Genomic DNA, 8,738 nt, shown 5'->3' with positions numbered 1-8,738 from the left:
GCTTTAATGCTGTTTTTTATGTTTATGGTTGTTCAAGTGTGAGACCGCTGTGTGTGTGTGTGTGTGTGTGTGTGTGTGTGTGTGTGTGTGTGTGTGTGTGTGTGTGTGTGTGTGTGTGTGTGTGTGTGTGTGTGTGTGTGTGTGTGTGTGTGTGTGTGTGTGTGTGTGTGTGTGTGGTACGTGGGGGTGGTCTTGTACAATTTGCCAAATATAATTAGGACTTCGCAGGAGGGCCTCTCCGTGTGCTTGGCTGCCCTAGCAATGGGGTGTATAGGACACACACACATGCACGCACGCACACACGCATGCACGCACGCACGCACACACACACACACACACACGCACACACACACACACAGCAGGGGCAGATTGGGAGGAAATAGGGCTGGACTGGGAAGGAGAAGTCTGGGGGACCTGTAAACAAGACTTATTTACTTTGACACAGAGGAAGGCCACAAATCACATGCAACTCCATGTAATACTACTGCATGCCACGCACGCACACACACACGCACACACATACACACACACGAACACACACACATATACACACACACACACGCACACACACACACACACACACACACACACACACACACACACACACACACACACACACACACACACACACACACGCACACACTCTAACAGAGGGAGAGAGAAAGAGCTTTGAAAGAAAGATCACTCCCTTTCTTGTGTGTCCTATTGAAAGACTTGAAGTAATCCTTTCAGTACCCCCATTACCCCACTTGTGGTCTTACGCACACACACGCGCGCGCATGCACACACGCACGCACGCACACGCACACAGGGCTAAATGTCTTGAAAGTTACTTCTCTCCACCAGTCCATCAGGCTTCTGTCAAGACCCCATATGAGAGTTTTCCTGCAAAAAAGGCACTTAAAGCTTCTCATGTTGGCCTTTTTCTTGTGACAAGGACACAGCACACACACACACACACTGAAAAGTTTCTTTTGTCACCCTTGAGCATGGCTTTGATGCGGTCATTATCCCATATAACCCCCAAGAGCCAAAGTCCTTCTTACTGAGCAGCACACTGGTGAAGATTTCTAGAACCTTATTTTCTTTCATTCTCCCTTTTTATTTGCTTCTCTCCCTTCCTGTTTTTGAGGCCCATCATGTGGGATACATCAATTAAGCCAATGTTTCCCAGTGAAGATAATCTTCAATTTACAGTGCATTTTCATGTACTGTTCTCTGCAGTTTTCATTTCTTTTCTCTGCCCCCCCACACACCCTTTTGCTTTTTGTCCTCTTTTATCTTTAAAGTGGCACAACCCCTACCTCCAAGCTAGCTTATCATTACATTTTATCGCATCAGCTAGCAGCTACGCAACAACATCCAAACTAGCTGGTATTGCTGCACAATTAATCGAAAATAATCGTGATAAATTAGTGAAATCTAAGTCGAAATTTTAATCGTGATTTAATCGTGGCAATGGTGACCTACTTTTGAGAGCGTCCAGAACATACTGACAGGCCAGAACATACTGACAGGCTGGTGTTTCTGGCCAGAAATCTGTCCACCTAAGTTTCATGCTATTGCCTTTACATAAAAATCAATAATCGTGTTTAATAATCGTGATTACGATTTTGACTAAAATAATCGTGATTATGATTTTTTCCATTATCGTGCAGCCCTACTAGCTACAGTCGGTCCCCCTACAATGCACACCCTTTACCGAGGTAATGCCACGTCATCCACCTCGGTACGTACCGGGCCTAGCTGCAGTGTACCCAAACAACCGCCAGGTGGCACTTGGGAGCGCTCGCTATACTTGGGAGCGCTCGCTATACGCTTTACCACGTGGTAGCGCATGTTCAGGTTTGTAATGACAGATCAAGGACCCAAGAACCCATAATCCAGAAGGATTTTAAAAAATCTGTATATATATATATGATATCTCTTTCTCTCTCTCTCTCTCTCTCTCTCTAGTCATGTACGATTCAATGATGCAGGCTAGCTTGGAGCTTGAAGTAATATCACACTCAGAAGCTGTTTCCACATATATGTAGCCTATTTTTGAAAACAGTGTGACTCAGTGTGTCTGTATAGATCACAACTCTTTCAGTATGGTAAAACATTCCATGTGTGTTGTGTGTCTTTCTACATCCCACTCAGAAATGACAATGCAGATTTCACAATGATTTCACAATTTCAAATCACGATCTTAAATAGCATCTCAGATAAAAAATATTTTCTATCATTTTTAAATATTTCCCTTTTGTCCACGACTCCCTTTCAATAAGTCTACTACAACCCACCAAGGGGTCCCGTCCGCCAGCTTAGCATTCACTGGGTGCATTCCAATATGCAACCTTGCGTCCTCCACTTCGCCTTGTGGTCTCACGTTTTGCTGATGCCCCGTCTCCTTGGAGAAAATAATTAAGGGTGAATTCCATTACACCCCTTAGCCCTACGCCGATCCCCTTTATCTCCGTTTTGCGCGTCCACGTCCACGTGTAGGCGTAGTGGAATCCCGATGCACGTTCAGACAGATGGGTAGGGGTGCGGAGAGGGCTTTCCACCCCTTCACGCGGAGATTTTCTGACACCACACTCCGTCGACGGAGGGCTTCGACAGGTTTCCCTGAATGCATTGCGAATTCATTTAAAAATTGGCGGCAAGACGCGGGACCCACAAAAGCATTTTCGCTGTGGTAATAATTATTCCATTGTTCTAAGTTTAACATTTTCCTAATGTGTGATGGCCCTTTTCTCCGTGAAACGCACATGAGAAAAAAAACACTATTAACTTTAACCTAATGCATGGAATTAGTGACAGCTGTGAGTGTCATTCCTTGATTGTTGAAGGGGTATCGCAATTCGTAGTGGTTGCGTTTCAAGCCCTACAGGTATACCTTACAGCTTCGTTAGAAAGCGTGAGGGGCATGGGGAAGGCGTAGGGATAGGGGTAGAGATTAGTAATGAGAAAGGCCCAAAGTTACCCCGCTGTCAGCCAAGCCACAACAATTTTTGGGGGACTATTCTTCATTTACCATCCTTTTTTAAAATGAGAAAATGACTTTACAATTGAGCTTTTGCGAGATATTGAAATATAATGCTGTTGTCAGTGATGTCAACACAACATATTACTTTCTGGTATGAGGCCACAAGCACAAGTGGAGGACGCAAGGTCGCATATTGGAAGGCACCCATTGTCTAAAGAGTCCATGAGAGTTGGCCACTGGAGATAGTTCTGCACTTCATCCAATACGCTTAGTGCTCTCCATCGAAGATGCTCGTGATTTGTTGTGACTTCTTACTGCAAAACACCATGTTGTTCTGAATAGCATGTGGAGTTTGACAGCAAAACAACGTGTGTGTGTGTGTGTGTGTGTGTGTGTGTGTGTGCGCGTGTGTGTGTGTGTGTGTGTGTGCGTGTGTGTGTGTGTGTGTGTGTGTGAGAGAGAGAGAGAGAGAGAGAGAGAGAGAGAGAGAGAGAGAGAGAGAGAGAGAGAGAGAGAGAGAGAGAGAGAGAGAGAGAGTTGTCTAGAGACCCATCTGTCTTGGTTGCTGTGGATCATTTGTCCTGTAATGCATTGGGCCGAGACCACAGTAAGTGAGACACATGCGTGCAGGAGCTAAGACACGTGGGCACCTGCTCAAGTGTCCTCTGAGGCTCTCTCTCTTTCTCTCTCTCTCTCTCTCTCTCGCACTCGCATGTACACACACACACGTGCACACGCAAACACACGCACACACACGGACACACACACACGGTCTCCTCAGAGGCTAACGCCTCACACGTCTAACATGCCTAATTGGCAAATCACTCGCTCACCTGACTGTATAAGTCTCTCTTTTTTTCTTTTTTTTTAACAACATCTTAAGACACTGCTAAGTAGATGCATTGGGAAAAAAATAATTTTCCTTCATTTAGGTGCACAGGATGGAAAAAGACAGAAGGAGTGAGAGGTGAAGAATAAAAAGAAAGACTGCATGTATTGTCACTGGAAGTCTTAGCGTCATGTGATGGGCATCAAAAAGAGGAAGGGAGAGAAGCAAATGAAAAGAAAGATGAAGGGAGAACAAAAGAAAAGAAGGTTCCAGAAATCTTCACCAAACTTGCTACAGTGTTACAGTATGATTTTGTATAAAGAAAGCCATTTTGTATGCTGCAGCTATATCTGAAAGGAAATGATGTGTTTGACAGATTCAGCTACTGAAGCCATATTTTTTCAACTTAGTAGGACCAGGCCAACATTTAAGCTGTCATTATATTTGTGTGTGTGTGTGTATGTGTATGTGTATGTGTGTGTTTGTGCGTGCGTGCGTGCGTGCGTGCGTGCGTGCGTGTGTGTGTGTGCGTGTTTGTGCGTGCGTGCGTGTGTGTGTGCGTGTGTGTGTGTGTGTGTGTGTGTGTGTGTGTGTGTGTGTGTGTGTGTGTGTGTGTCTGTGTGTGTGTCTGTGTGTGCGCGTGCGCGTGTGTGCGTGCGTGTGTGTGTGTGTGTGATCTGCACCTGCGTGTGTGATTGCTATTATTGTGGGTGTGATTGACTATCACCTTAGGGATGCGAGATGTCTGAGCATGTGATATGTGATGACATGACAATATGTTACCATGAGATGGGAGCTGTTTCCCCCCCTTAAACATGCATAACATTACATTACATTACATTTGGCAGATATTGAATGATGCTAACAGACATAGACCCTAGTTAATGCATATTAAATAAATGTGTGTGTGTTTGTGTGTGTGTGTGAGTGTGTGTGTGTGTGTGTGTGTGTGTGTGTATGTCTGTGTATGTTACACAATATGTGGGCAGCTCAGTGTATGTGTATATGTGAGGAAGGGGGAGAGGGGGAGGGAAGTGTGAAAGCTGGTCGCTAGTTACGATATCATAATGAGTGCGTTTTAATATGCGACCTTGCCTTCTCCACTTGCCTCCTCCACTTGCTTCTCGTCATGATGACATCACTGACAACAGCATTATATTTCAATATCTTGCAAAAGCTCAATTGTAAAGTCTTTTTCTCATTTGCAATTGGGATAGTGAATGAAAAACAGTCCCTCAAAAGTTGTTGTGGCGAGGCTGACAGCTGGGAAACTTTATCGTTTTCTCCTCGGAGGAGGGGCCAGGAGGCGGGACGAGGAGACAAGAACAAGTGGAGGAGGCAAGGTCACATATTGGGATGCACCCCATATGTGTGAGCGTCCATGCAAAACATGGCCGGTTCAGCAGCACCTGGTCCCATGACCTCCCAATTAACTGAATAGTTCCCGTGACCACCCGGAAATTAAAACAAGACAAGGCAAGGCAAGGCAAGTTTATTAATAGGAAAGACCTGTCTCAATCGGGGCTAAAAGTCAGTCGTCGTCTTTATTTTCCAAACAAGAATTGAGCTGAAAACAGAGCACCAGCTGAAAATATAACAATTGCGCATGCCTGTGAATTATATGCATTGCGGCCATACCAGGATATTGACAACAACAAGCTATATACTTGAACATTACCTGGTGCCACAAAATCAAGAAAGATTAAAAACATCAGGCAGTTAAGTGTGCACATGCTGCACATTTGTCACTTAGTATGAAAAAGTTGTTCTTACAAAACAAAAAGGATGCCTTGTCACCGTCACTGGAAGATTTTGGAAGGCAGTAAAAAGTCACCAACGAGTTGTAAATGTAACTGGCTGGCCCTCCGGAAGTAGCCTCGGGAAGTTGCCTGATGTCTTTACTCTCTACTGCCTCCAGGAAGTCCGGACGGTTGTCGATCCTGCCTCCTTCAGCCGAGCTCGCCCCCCACTGACGGGAGGCTCTGAATTTTCATATCCCGCCATGGCCTTTTCATCGCCGCCCCCGCCATGGGCTTCAATATTTCTCCACTAATGTGAACGCTCCATACCGTCAGAATTTATGGACAAAAAAGAACTTTCCATTGCCGTTGTGTTGCTTTTTAGTCTCTGTATGTCTTTGAATGTCTGTTCATGTTTTTGTTTTATGTTACATGTTCTGTAAAGTGTCTTTGGGTATTTAGAAAAGCGCTATACAAATTTGATGTATTATTATTATTATTATTATTATTATTACATTCGTGAAGCATGATGTTTTGGTGGACACTAAACAGTAACAGTAACAGTTCAGTAACATGAACACGCCAAATAACAAAAAAGTGTTTACTTTTCTCAGCAATGTTATCAAACATGGTTTCCCAATACATGCTTCCTTCCATAACTAGCATTGAATATTGTGCTGTTATGTAATGACGCCAGTCACCACACGTGAAACTATACCGGCTTTGCGCAGTGGCATAAGGCATTCCGGATAAGTGATTATATGTGCTGTTCAAAGATAGCGTCAAGCATTTCTTCGTGTTTGCTATGTTTTTTGCAAGCTAATTTGAATACTTCATGATGTATATTGCACATCTTTGCTGTTACAAAGTAAAGTACAGTACAGTACAGTAAGAAATGAAAACAAACCACCAAACAACTGAATTACCTCCAGGAGTTTATTTACAATGGGGGTCTGTTGACAATAAAGAGGGATTCTGGGCCTCGTTTCTCGAAAGCGTGGTTGCTAACCAGTTTGCAACTTAGTGGGTTTCCAATGGGAAATTGCAAACGATGCTGTTGAGAAATGCACCCCTGGGAGAGAGAGAGAGAGAGAGAGAGAGAGAGAGAGAGAGAGAGAGAGAGAGAGAGAGAGAGAGAGAGAGAGGGTGGTGGGGTGCTCATGTGTGTGCGTACGTGGGTGTGGGTGTCTCATTTGCATGCTAGCCCCATCAACCTGCTGAGTGTATGTGAGAACAAAGGCTTCTGGTTTCCGTGTGTGTGTGTGTGTGTGTGTGTGTGTGTGTGTGTGTGTGTGTGTGAGTGCGTGCGTGTGTATGTGGGTGTGTGTGTGTGTGTGTGTGTGTGTGTGTGTGTGTGTGTGTCTGTGGGGGGACTCCTCGGCATAATTAGCCCAATGATGAGCCTCTATGATGCTCCACGCAGCAGGACACACAGCAACCCCCTCTTTATGTCTTTCTCTCTCTCTCTCTCTCTCTCTCTCTCTCTCTCTCTCTCTCTCTCTCTCTCTCTCTCTCTCTCTCTCTCTCTCTCTCTCTCTCTCTCTCTCTCCCCCTCCCCTGATTATCATTCTATCATCATCGTCTCTCTTTAAGTCTCTTCTTTACCAATCATTTCTTCATCTCTCTCTCTTCCTCTTTATGTTTTTATTTCATCTCATGTTTCTCTTTGTCTTTATTTCTCACATTCATCTGATTCTCACCTCTTTTTCTCTTACCTCTACTCCCTTGAATTTTATTCAATCCTTTTATATTCCATCATTTCATCTCCCATTTACTCTCTCATCCTTCAGCCACTTCTCCTCATCTCTTGGAGTCTTGTTTCTCTCTTCTCCCTCCTCTTTTATTTTATTCAGTCGCTCCATGGCATCTTTTTGTGGCATCTCTCTGTTCACACCCTTCTGATAATCGGTTGCTTCTCTCACTCTCTCTCTCTGTCTCTCTCTCTCTCTCTCTCTCTCTCTCTCTCTCTCTCTCTCTCTCTCTCTCTCTCTCTCTCTCTCTCTCTCTCTCTCTCTCTCTCCATTTCTATTTATTCATTTATTTATCTATTTCTGTTTCTTCCAACTCTCTCTTTCTCTCCGTTTCTCTTGAGATGTTTTTGGCACCCATTTCATATATCTTGTCTGTGCTACACAGCTGTTTGCACAGTGTTCTCTTTGAACACTTCTAGGGTGCATTTCTCGAAACCATAGTTGCTAACTACGTTAGATACTTTGTTGCTTGCAACACAATTTCCCATTGGCACCAAGTTGCTATCTGGCTTATTACACTTTTGAGAAATGCACCCCTGATTTGGTAAATGCATGGAAATGAAGGTGTCCGGCATATAGGCATATGTACATAATACACACTGCATGAATCCACATGCACACGTGTGTTTTGCTTTCTCCATATCATGTGGACGGCACGCCAGCACAGAAGGTATGTTAGGGTGACAAAATATAGGCCTACTTGAATCTTCTTTTCTCTCCCAACATTCTTCAAGTGAAAGAGTTTACACCACGTTTGCCAATCAAACAAAATGTGAACAATTTTGCAATAGCACTATGGGTTCACTGCTGTATGTCGTAGCAGAAGATATGGTGTTGGAGGTGTTAAAGTGTTCTGCATTAACTTTGATTGCTCCCTTCAGTTCAAATGCAAATTGCTGTTTATTTCGGTTGACTTTACAGGCACGTAAAATGCAATACCCCCTACCAGCCATACAAAAGTGGAGGGGGGGGGGGGATCCACACAAAACACAATTGAAAGTAATAAAACGAGTGCGCGGAGGAACAAAATGTGTTTTGTGTTTGTTGTGAAGTCACCTCAACGATTAGTGGCAGCGCTGCACCTGGAGTGGTGGCACCATGCCCAAAACCAGGCTCAGGCTCTATGCAAGATACACGCACACATGCATGCACGCACGCACGCACGCACGCGCACACACACACACACACACACACACACACACACACACACACACACACACACACACACACACACATACACACACACACACACACACACACACACACGCAGGCATGCACACACACACATACACACACACACACACACACTCATTTCTCTTGCATATCTCTCTCTGCACGCATGCACACACATATACACCGCAGCGTTTACACCAATGACACCCCCTCTATCATTTGCATTCATTAAAACCCATGTATCTAAATAGGCCCTCCATTAGCCTTAACGATGC

The sequence above is a fragment of the Engraulis encrasicolus genome, chromosome 20, assembly GCF_034702125.1.
Source record: "Engraulis encrasicolus isolate BLACKSEA-1 chromosome 20, IST_EnEncr_1.0, whole genome shotgun sequence".
Lineage (NCBI taxonomy): Eukaryota > Metazoa > Chordata > Actinopteri > Clupeiformes > Engraulidae > Engraulis > Engraulis encrasicolus.
This window is presented reverse-complemented; position numbering follows the sequence as displayed.